This window comes from Papaver somniferum, chromosome 8 (genome assembly GCF_003573695.1).
Source record: "Papaver somniferum cultivar HN1 chromosome 8, ASM357369v1, whole genome shotgun sequence".
Classification (NCBI taxonomy): domain Eukaryota; kingdom Viridiplantae; phylum Streptophyta; class Magnoliopsida; order Ranunculales; family Papaveraceae; genus Papaver; species Papaver somniferum.
This window is the reverse complement of record NC_039365.1, coordinates 174889950-174902571: the sequence shown is the minus strand read 5'-3', so window position 1 is coordinate 174902571 and position 12622 is coordinate 174889950. Positions and strand designations below refer to the sequence as shown.

Genomic DNA, 12622 nt, shown 5'->3' with positions numbered 1-12622 from the left:
TAAATCCTTGATGCACTCGCAATCCAAGATTTTTGTTCTTTTCTTGCAGTCATCTTTTTCAGGACATACTCTTTAAAAGAACTACTTCCTTCTTTGAAGTCTTCTTCATCAAGATCAATGGTTTCATGTGATCTTTTTGAGATTTTTATCTAAGACGAATTCTGACGAAAGATTCAGCCAATTATTCGGTAACCACGAGGTTTTTTTCTTTGAAAGAACAAGTATCTTATATTTTTATTTATAGATGTTGATCACTTAAACCTAGAAGGATACATGAACTAGTATGAAAGGTATAGTTTGTGGGCCTAGTTCAAGTATTAAGGGATATCATAACGTGTTTCTCAACAGAATAATGGGTTCTTAGCTCAATAAAAATGATTTCCAAGAGAGATACATCTTCAGGGCACCGGAACCATTAACACAGAATTGACAGAAGATTACTAAAACATTAGGAGCCAGGTTCAACTAGAGTATTATATGATACATTCGTAGAAAGATATGTAAAAATAACTACTTAAGACTCTAAACAACCCCATTATTCATACCAATATTGATATGAGTGCAGTCCCTGTAACTCTCAAATTATTACATCAAGAAGTTTATAACTTCCCATTTTTTTCACCTATTTGCGGTTGTGAGTTTTTCTTCTCCTAGCCTGTTCCCTTTGTCAACCGTAAATCTTCTTCCTTAAAGGCATTCACAAAATAAGCTTCCACGTTGAACGGTGATGAAACCTTCATTTTCTATTGGTTGTAATAGTCTTTTTCTAATGCAAAATATACGCTGAGGACACTTGGGAAAACTCTATTGGTCAGAATATTAAAACTTAGGTTACACTTTGTTTACATTAATTCTTTAACAGTTCTTTAGTAACGCCGTCGACAAAAAAGTAGGCGAACAACACTTTCGTCATAATTTATACCTAAATAATTTCGTTACAACATGTTTACACCAAATACTTAACTGGGCGTTAGTAACAACACCGTCTCAGGTGGACAATACTTCCACTAAATCACAGAAAATTTTGAATTTTGGGGAAAGGAAAAATGGAAACCAAGTTCGATTTGGAAATCGATGGGGCTTAGAGCTTCTCCAATGGTGAATATGGATGTTTCCTACGTGGCATCACTTTTAAGACATCCCCTAGGTATAAAATCCTAAATATTAGGAGAAAACAAATTTTATCTCCAACCCGTAAAATGTTGTATTCTTTTTTTACTTATTTGTAGGTATATAGTTGGTCAAAATTATTTCCATTTTTGTTTTTAATGATTTTTATTAATAAAAATGTGACTAGGATGGGAAGACATCCTCTAAGAGCTTCTCCAATGGTGGTTGTGTGTAATTTCCTAGGTGGCAACCCAAACAAGACATCCTCATTCCAATCCTTAAATTTAGGGGGAGAAAACATTTCATCTCCAATGGTGTTGTTGGTGATTTCTTATGAATTAAATGCATTTTTTTTAGTAAATTTTAGATTTTATTACACCTAAAGAGGGCTATTTAATATATTGGAATTAATTTCAGGAAACAAAAGCTTACTTGGATAGCTTGATGATGAGTGCTAAAAAGTGCATATTTCTATATATTTTTCTTGGCATTTAACTCATCTTTTGTGCATTAATTCTACATTTTATCCCATATTCTGTATTTTCATTGTTTTCAAGAATAAATATTTTTCTTACTTAATTTTGCATTTTTAGGTAATAAATAAAGTCTGGATGAATAGCGGAGCAAAAAGAGCAGAAGAGTGGTGAAAAGCCGGAAGAAATTACGCAAGGAAGCCACAAAGAATGATGCGCACAAGACCAAAAAGACTAGAAATGGGCTCAAGAAGGAAGAATTGTGCTTAAAGAAGATATGGGCTTGTCATACCCAAGGCCCAAAACCCTTACCCAAACCCATTTTCTATATCCATACCCGCCTCCATCTTCAGCCGTCAGATTATATTACATCTGAATCCGATGGTCGCTTCACTATAAGATTGCATTTGAATCCTACGGTCGTTTCTTTGACTATGCATCAAATCTCAATACTTCCGCTTAACACCATAACACCTAACTCCATCTTGGACCGTCAATTTTGATGTATACCACATCCAACGGTCGCTCCATACCCATCTCCATCGCGCCGTTGGATTAATCCATAATCTTCTCATCCGACGTCTTTCACAAGCAGAACATCGAGATTTGATGGTTCCGTCTAACACCCAAGCATCTAATATCTATACACCCAAACCAAACGAACCCTAAGAAAATTCTATCGGGTTTTCTTTCATCTCTTCCTTCTCCTTCCTCTCCATGTCTGCAAACCCATGTCCGCACCAACATGTCCGCCACCAACTCTCTGCCACCACCACACCACCACCATCTCTTCTAAAAAACCACCAACCCTAATCCCATCATTTTCCCTTCTCTTTAGCCACCTATTTTCCCAATTTCTACACGTTTTCTCTCTAAAACCCTAGCGTGTAAAATTGGTAAACTAGGTCGAAATTGAGAGCAATTGAAGGAATGGGTAGCATCAGGAGAAGAAATAGAAGATTGGGTCGATGCACTTGAGAGTTTTCAGAGATTAGGTAAACCTAATTTCAATCTTTATGAAACCCTAATTTTATGTTTTTTGGAAAAACTTGTGCATGTATAAATAGATGCTTTGGGATGTTGTAATGGGGATGCCTGGGCTAGCCAGAGCACCAATTGAGACTTGGGTTAGCCAAGCTCAAGGGTCCAGTTCAATTCCAATTTTTGTTATCAGTTCATGTTTATGAATTTATGATGTTCTAATTCATTGTGTTAAGGTTTAGATGAAACCCTAGTTGATAAGAATCCCCTGTTTGATTCACTGTTGCTCCATGAACTTAGAAGGAAAAGCATGCTTTAACCCCTGAATACACATTGATTTACTCTCACCTAGTATGTCATGCATCCTAGGTAGTTAGGTTAACACTTTGATGTATATTCAAGCTTGTAAACTGATTTTAGCTCAATTTGTGATTGCCCATGCTTTAAACAGATGGGTAATGCTAGGAATTGGCATTTGTAGTTTAATCTCTGCTTGGTTGTGCTTTATCTAGACAACCAATACTTGGATTGACAGACTTCTATCTTAAGGTTAATTCATTCCATGATTGCAGGTGGTTTATCACACCTTCAAGGTATTTGAGGCTAGAACCTTTATACTCCTTGATGGAAAAAGAGGACTAGGATATCACAGTAGGGACTTCTATGAAACTAGGCTGTGGATTCAACAACCTAAACTCCAACTTCTCAGTTCTTTACAATCTTGCATCTCAATTCACTATCTACACTGCCTTGCATGCTGTGCACTGAGCATTGAGCCACAGCATTGCCATTACTTCTAAATTCTTCTACCACTGCTGTTACATACTGTTTTTTTTATAGCTTAGAATAATTTAGCACTTCTTTAACTTGCACACTCCAAGTCTCTGTGGTTCGACCCTCCTTGCCCTGTTCTATACACTAGACCCTGTGCACTTGCAGGTATAGTTTGTGACTCTTTTAGAGAGCCACCAAGTTTTTGGCGCCGCTGCCGGGGACTTGGTTGTGTTGTGTTGAGTTTTTCTTGGCTGTTTTTGCATGTTAGTTCATTGCATCATTGCATACTCTTTTGCATATTGTTTCATTCTAGCATACTCATCATGCATTGCATTCTTGCATTTTAGTGTAACTTGCTGTTTTAAGTAGCTGCTGTGTAGTGCAGCTGAATTTCTTAGCTTCTAGCAAGAAACTTACTTCTCTTTTTGAGCCAACAGGTGTTGCTGAAGCTGCTGCTGCCCCTGAGTTGCTGCTGAACTGCCCCTCCTGAGACTTGCTTGCCAAGAAATGCTGCCTGAAGCCTTCCTGCTAACTGCTGCTGCCTTCTGCTGTGGCTCTGCTGTGGCCCAGTGAACCTGCAAAGCCTGCTGTTGTGCTGTTGCTGCTGCTGCTGATCTGCTCCTGCTGCTAGGCCTGACTGGGCTGTAAGCTGCTGCAGCTGATGAAAGACCAAAGCCCAACTGGGCCTTGAGTGTTGAAGCCAAATCTTAGGATGATCCAAAGCCCAACTGGGCTTTTGCAACCTAACTGAGCAGCTGGGCTGTGCTTAAGCAAGTAAGCCTAAACCCATTAAGAGAACCCAACCTGTGGGCTTCCATTTTTAATTTGTGGGCTTGTAATAATTTTTTCCATTTTTCGGTTGGGCTTGTAATCTTAATTACTTGTGGGCTTGTAATCTTAATTACTTGTGGGCTTGTTTGTTTAATTGCTTGTGGGCTTGTAGTTTTTAAAAAAAATTTAGAAAAACTGAACTTTTAAAAGCCCAGCTGGGCCTCAGACCAAACAAACAACAGTTAGGCTATTTCAAAAGCTACATTGGGCTTCAGTTTGCATACACATTGTGGGCTTAGTTCACCTTCCCTTGGCAAAGCATTTTCTCCCACCAATGTGGGCTTGCTCCCAACATTAAAAACCAAATTTTTCTACCTCTTTAAAAACCAAAAAAAAAAAAAAAAAAAATTTGCTCCTAATTTCAAAAACCAAAATTGCTCCCAAATTAAACCAAATTTTTATCATCTCCCTTGGGCCTTACCTTTTTGTGATTTGTGTGATTATTTCATAAAACAAAGACATGTCTGGATTTTGGTCTGCCTCTGGGAATAAAACTATTAGAGATGCTTACGGGAAAGATTCACCTTATGAGCCTCCCACAGACCATGATGTCAATAGTTATAGGGATTATAATTATGGACCTTTTCAAGGTCATGAGCCTCAATATGCCAACCCGTATAACTATTCACCCATGTATCAACCTAGCCAACCTAATATGCATGTTTGTACCTTTTGTGGTGGTTTAGACCACCCTGATGAATATTGCTATGTTTTGCATGAATTTAGGAAATCTAGGGGATACCATGAAAATCCAAATTATGAAATGCCCACAAATTGTGAGGCTGGTAGTCATTGGGACCATAATCAACCTTTCGAAGGTTGTGATCAATATTTTGTAAACCCTAATGACCATGCACACATGTACCATTCACCACAATTTGAACATGAAGAATTTTGTACTCCCATGAATTTAGACTCCACCATAGAAGCTCTCAGACTCGGTGAGCAAAATTCTGATAGAACTATGTCACGCATTCAGGCGAAGTTAGATCAGATTTTGCTTCAACTACAAAAGGAGGAAATTCATGAGAAAATGCATGTTGTCCCTAATGAAGTGTCCAGTCCCATTCATCTAAATGATATTGAATATGAACCTGATTTAGAGGAACCTGAATCGACTAAGGACACCACCACTTTTAATGAGGATCAATATGCATGTTACCATGATGATGATTATGATGATAATGATATGTTAGAAGAACATGTTTTTGCTGAAAATATTGTGGAACCTTTTGGTTCAATAACATATGGCTTCTCAGCCTCAACCTTCATGAATGTTGTTTCTTCTGATACTCATTGTAATTCATATGCTTTTGATTCTAATATGGGGCTTGTACAATTCTTTTGTGAAGAAGAACATGACATAGGAATAGTTGAATCTTCTGTAGACACTAATTTTATTATGCATGAGGACGAATTTGATGTGTCTGATTCCTTGCCTAAGTCACAAAATGTTATTTCTTCCGGTGATGATTTGAGTACTTCGAACAATCATGATATTGATTTAGGTCTTGATGTTTTGTTCGATGAATGTGAGCATGTTTTACCTGTTACTGATTTAGGGAAAGTATGTGTTGGTACTATTGATCGTACCCATGAAAATAATTTAGATGTACCCACTTTCTTACCTAAATCTCAAATCGAGATTATTCCACCCAACCTAGATTTGGTTTGCAACAAAAAATTTAAACCAACTTTTCTGAAAATTCCCAATCTAGGATTGGAACTGTGTGCCTCCCAAGTCCTCTTGGACTATTTTGTTTCAAAATATAACACTTTTAAAGAGCCACAATTGGAATGCATTTCTTTGCCCATCCCGAACAAAGTCCATTTTCAGTTAGACCTTGTGAATCCTGCACCCCTAAAATTGTTAGATTTTGTGCTTAAAAGTAAACCTGTTGAAAAATTTAGGTTTAGGGGTGATTCATTCGGTTTTTCACTCTTGCTCTCATTTCAGTCCAATTTTAGTGTTTTGAAACTTTCTATGTCTCTACACTTTTTCTTTTGGGTTGATCCTCAACTCTTTAGACTTTTGGTGTATGGTGAATTTTTTGTATATAATCAAGTAGATAAATTTTAAAACCTTTTTGTTCCTTTTGTATATATTTTGCTAATCCAATATGATCTCGGCTGACATATGTTGGATTCTTGCCTTGAATAACGGAGTTCTAATATTGCTTTCGCCGAAATCGGGTATTCTCTTTCCTTTTTCTCTACTCAACATGATCCTCTTCATATGTTGTATTATAATTTTGTTCATATTTTGAAACATTGAGGACAATGTTTAGTTTAGGTTTGGGGGTATAGAGTAGATACCATGATAATATGCCATAATTGAAAACGAACTCCTTCTTCTTTTGAAAAAATCGAAAAAATTCAAAAAAATTAAAAAATGAAAAATCATAAAAATGGAGCTCATTTACCTTGAAATGTTGACTCTTGTGCAAATATGTAATTATTAGGAGTCTTAGTCTAGATATTTAGGCACCCTGATTCTAGCACAATTCACATTGTGATAAGAAATTTGCACGCGCACGATCTACCAATACATGTATGGCCTCGATCTTCAAGGTGTTTGATAGGAAGTTACGATTGCCAATCACTTTAGAATACTGAACGAAACTTGACTAGCTTGTTCTTTGGTTGGTTGGGATAGAAGGTGGAGGTTACATTAAGAAAGACAACCATCGAATTTAACTGGGTGCATCAAAAAGGGCTACCTCTTGCAAAGTGTCATGTAATTTTTGTTTCCTTTTGTATATGTATCAAAAGTGTTTCCTTAAAAAAAAAAAAAAAAAAAAAAAATCAAGTATTTATCAATTCCATCTCTCTTGTTCCAAAAATAAAAGAGAGTAGTCAATGTAAATAAGAGTCATGTAAATGTCATTTTGTTGTTTCATTGTAATAAGCAAGGAGGGTGTATGCCATTGATGTACAACGCGAGTAATTGTGAAATACCTCCAACTCATTCACAATTCTCGTAAAGTCCGGACAGCTAGCTAGATTTCGACCTTGGTTCTTAGCCTGAGAAACTATCTCTTGGTGATTAGTAGTCATAACTTCAGATCTTTCTTTACACATGTGTAGATACACTTTACACTCTTATCACATGTCTTTTTTTGTTATCAGTGCTAGGATTGTGCCTTTGATAGCTAGATTGACAATCTCCATTTTGCTGTGAGCTTAAACTGACTTGCACATGTCACATTTGATGGAATCTGAGCTTATATTTTGACCTAGAACTTTGTAGGTACGTTCTAAGCAAACCTTCACGAGACTTCACTCGTCCACTAGGGACACTTAGTGGTTTAAAAGGCTTAGTGCATACGCTAAATGCATTCGAGAGACCAGCGACAGTGGTATAGGTAGGATTTCCTTAGTTTTGTTTTACTTGAGGACAAGTAAAATTCAGGTTTGGGGGTATTTGATGAGTGCTAAAAAGTGCATATTTCTATATATTTTTCTTGGCATTTAACTCATCTTTGTGCATTAATTCTACATTTTATCCCATATTCTGTATTTTCATTGTTTTCAAGAATAAATATTTTTCTTACTTAATTTTGCATTTTTAGGTAATAAATAAAGTTGGATGAATAGCGGAGCAAAAAGAGAAGAGTGGTGAAAAGCCGGAAGAAATTACGCAAGGAAGCCACAAAGAATGATGCGCACAAGACCAAAAAGACTAGAAATGGGCTCAAGAAGGAAGAATTGTGCTTAAAGAAGATATGGGCTTGGCATACCCAAGGCCCAAAACCCTTACCCAAACCCATTTTCTATATCCATACCCGCCTCCATCTTCAGCCGTCAGATTAGATTACATCTGAATCCGATGGTCGCTTCACTATAGTGCATCAAAATCTGAAGTTCTTGTCAAACATCATAGTGCCTAAATTCTAAGCCTTCAGATTAGATTGCATTTGAATCCTACGGTCGCTTCTTTGACTATGCATCAAATCTCAATACTTCCGCTTAACACCATAACACCTAACTCCATCTTGGACCGTCAATTTTGATGTATCCCACATCCAACGGTCGCTCCATACCCATCTCCATCGCGCCGTTGGATTAATCCATAATCTTCTCATCCGACGTCTTTCACAAGCAGAACATCGAGATTTGATGGTTCCGTCTAACACCCAATCATCTAATATCTATACACCCAAACCAAACGAACCCTAAGAAAATTCTATCGGGTTTTCTTTCATCTCTTCCTTCTCCTTCCTCTCCATGTCTGCAAACCCATGTCCGCACCAACATGTCCGCCACCAACTCTCTGCCACCACCACACCACCACCATCTCTTCTAAAAAACCACCAACCCTAATCCCATCATTTTCCCTTCTCTTTAGCCACCTATTTTCCCAATTTCTACACGTTTTCTCTCTAAAACCCTAGCGTGTAAAATTGGTAAACTAGGTCGAAATTGAGAGTAATTGAAGGAATGGGTAGCATCAGGAGAAGAAATAGAAGATTGGGTCGATGCACTTGAGAGTTTTCAGAGATTAGGTAAACCTAATTTCAATCTTTATGAAACCCTAATTTTATGTTTTTTGGAAAAACTTGTGCATGTATAAATAGATGCTTTGGGATGTTGTAATGGGTATGCCTGGGCTAGCCAGAGCACCAATTGAGACTTGGGTTAGCCAAGCTCAAGGGTCCAGTTCAATTCCAATTTTTGTTATCAGTTCATGTTTATGAAGTTATGATGTTCTAATTCATTGTGTTAAGGTTTAGATGAAACCCTAGTTGATAAGAATCCCCTGTTTGATTCACTGTTGCTCCATGAACTTAGAAGGAAAAGCATGCTTTAACCCCTGAATACACATTGATTTACTCTCACCTAGTATGTCATGCATCCTAGGTAGTTAGGTTAACACTTTGATGTATATTCAAGCTTGTAAACTGATTTTAGCTCAATTTGTGATTTCCCATGCTTTAAACAGATGGGTAATGCTAGGAATTGGCATTTGTAGTTTAATCTCTGCTTGGTTGTGCTTTATCTAGACAACCAATACTTGGATTGACAGACTTCTATCTTAAGGTTAATTCATTCCATGATTGCAGGTGGTTTATCACACCTTCAAGGTATTTGAGGCTAGAACCTTTATACTCCTTGATGGAAAAAGAGGACTAGGATATCACAGTAGGGACTTCTATGAAACTAGGCTGTGGATTCAACAACCTAAACTCCAACTTCTCAGTTCTTTACAATCTTGCATCTCAATTCACTATCTACACTGCCTTGCATGCTGTGCACTGAGCATTGAGCCACAGCATTGCCATTACTTCTAAATTCTTCTACCACTGCTGTTACATACTGTTTTTTTTTATAGCTTAGAATAATTTAGCACTTCTTTAACTTGCACACTCCAAGTCTCTGTGGTTCGACCCTGCTTGCCCTGTTCTATACACTAGACCCTGTGCACTTGCAGGTATAGTTTGTGACTCTTTTAGAGAGCCACCACTTGACATTGTCAAGTTTGACATTCACCTTGACAATGTCTAACAAAAATTAAGCCATGTCATCTTCACATTGATTTAAAAAGTTGGGTTGGAGCAGATTTTTAGGGAAAATGAATGTCTATCCTATGTGGACTTAGACATTTATCTTCACATGCATTCCATTGGAGAAGCTCTGAGTGAATGTCTAAAACTCGAGTTTCACCTAGAGGATGTCTAACTTTTTCTTTGCCACATCATCCTCACATCAATGGATTGAAGATGATTTTTCATCAAAATGGTTGTGTATCATATGTGGATGATGACTTTTTCCTTCATCGACTTAAAAGCCTAGGCAAATAAAGCTTCCACGTTTAACGGTGAGGAAACCTCGCTTCCTATTAATCGAAATAAGTCATTTTTGGGTTTTGTAAAACGAGAATTTTATTAAGGACAATTTGGAACTTATGATTGGGTAAATCAAAAGAAAAACTTAGCTTACCCTATTTGGAATTTTATTGATGTCTAAATTCAATTCGGAAAACGTATACCTACACTCCTATGACTCTTTTTTCCAAAATAATACATAAAAGAAAAAAAAAACACATATTTTTTTTCAAAAATAAAAAGAAACAATAAACAAAATCATAGATATTTCCTATCTCTTCTCTACTTACTTAATCCATCAAGACAATCTAGTACGGTTTGCGCCTATTTCGAGACATCATCCCAGCGGTAACAGATATTTTCTCAGGATTTTAATGGATTTGAATCGATGAAATTGTTATTGGGAATTGATTATAAGGTTTTGCTGAGTAGATGAAAATCAAATTCTGATTTTTAAAAGACTAGTCATTTGATTAGTTAGCTTAACCAACTTGATTAACACTAATCGAATTGATGATAGATTAGGTATAATATCTGGAAAATGGTTTACTATTTCATGATCCTATATGCAACCCCATAAACCCAACAATAGGATTCGTATTATATCAGCCTCGCACCTAAAGCACGTCGACTTAGTTTGGGGATCCAAGTTCGAAGTATCCATTGGTTTTGCGAACAAAAGACATATTTTTTAATACTAACATATCCATGTAATATTTCTACAACATTTTGAAAGAAAATCGATCACTTCTCCATGAACATGTGAGCACAAAAAAGCATCATTTATCTTATGTCTTGTAGTCAAAAGATACCACAGTACATTTTTCAAGAGAGAGAATAGCCTTCGTAGTACTTTGACAACTTCTTCGAATTAAGACCAATCGTAGCACTAGGAACATTGTGCTTATCCCAAGGGAAATCATTGAGATTGAAATCCATTAATTGGTCACCGTGCTTGCTTGAAGTCCCAGGATGCGTAACATCACTCAAACCCCTCATACCAGTACCACCAGTTGTAAAAGCATCTCCTAGCATATAAGAAACTTCTGCAACCTGCCATTCAAAAGTGCGCAATTTTCAGCTGCAGATAGCAAAACAGGTATCAAAATAAAAAAAACACAATCGTACTCAGAAGGATTGCAAGTTGAAGGACATGGCAATAATAACTACTATGACCTAACCAAGCTAGGGAGGAAGCATACACTACTTTTATTCCAATTTAGTTACAAATCCTAAGGGATTAAAAACCCAGAACAATAAGACAGTTCAAAGTCCCTCATCATATAGAACTGGTAGTGATCAAACAAGAAAGTCAAACGAGATAACATTGTAGATTATCAAATACTCAATCCAAGATAGCGGACAAATTTTAAAGATAAAGAGTATATACCGTTTTGTGCATGGCTATAAATTCAACTAGGACGCTTTCCTCAACTGTGAATAGTTTATTAATCGACTGCCTAATTTGATCCAGTTGATCGTTTGTGGCAGTATCTGACTGTTTATCCTGTAATACAATCAATTCAGATGAGAACGCATGTACGAAACAATAGGTATAATTTTAAAGTACAAACTGGTGAGAAAAGAATGCATTCCATATAAGATCCAACGAAGATTAATTAGAGAGGATTCAAATAGAATTCTCCATAAAAATATACATCCAAGTGGAGAGCCTCCGCCGGTAAGATCAAAACACGTGACTAAATTTAGTTTATCTACTGCTTCATTTATCAGCTCCGATGTTTCCTTGGCAGCCTCAGAAAACGAACCTTGAAGGGAAGAACAGGTGTCCCCAAACGGATCCCTTAGCTCTGCGAGGTTGTGGTACATATTGAATACATCTACAAAACATCCAAGCAGTGTTTTCGCAACAGAATTTCTTTCAACGCCTTGCTCCTGTAGGCTTTTAATGCACCCTCCAAAACTATCTAACATCTCATTATTACGAGAAATCCATTGGAACGGAGAACCACCGGGGCCATGTATCCTGAGAAGATACCGATCCAACCATTGCTAGAACAGAAACTCAATAATTAAAAAAAAGAAAAATAATAACTATATCATTCAATGGTTTTAATGAGAACACTACATCGGCCTTTAAATTGACTTCGAAAATCACAGGGAAGCATCAGTCTCACCGGTTCAACAAGTAAGTTTTGGCTACTGTCTTCCTTCTGTTTACAGTTTCTATCAAAGTTGATTAACAAAAACAAACTTTTTTCTGTTTTCATTAGAGTTTCCAATAATCTTTAGAAGCTTAGTATTGGCAAGAATATTGTAATCTTATTCGATTTCTTGATTAGTATCGTAATTGTTTACAAACTTGGTGATGGTGATGGGTGTGATTGGCAAAGCCGCCATGGATTCAATTGGGTCTCACTCAGTTTGTTTATATAATGTTTTTTTCTGAATTTATAATGTTTCGTGTTCATGGGAATTTGTTTTCAATCGATACAGCGGGTCAATTGAAATGTATTATCGTCCAATTATATTTGCATTTAATAACACACTAATTTAAATGTAACACTACATCCGCTTTTAAATTTTCTCGATCGTCGGGGCCTACGGTCCGGTCCCCTCCGGCTACTATGATCCAATCAGTTAAACACGTTACAGTCACCTGACTAA

The 12622-nt window shown here is 36.9% G+C and overlaps 1 long non-coding RNA gene across 1 annotated transcript; it reads right to left on the bottom strand.

The window, feature by feature from the left end:
- Positions 1–10870: 10870 nt before the first annotated feature.
- Positions 10871–12199, bottom strand: LOC113304061. The gene is made up of 3 exons (XR_003338023.1): positions 11764–12199; positions 11385–11501; positions 10871–11047 (listed from the first exon to the last, which is right to left on the bottom strand). It is a non-coding gene; the product is annotated as an uncharacterized LOC113304061 (long non-coding RNA).
- Between the last annotated feature and the right edge of the window lie 423 nt (positions 12200–12622).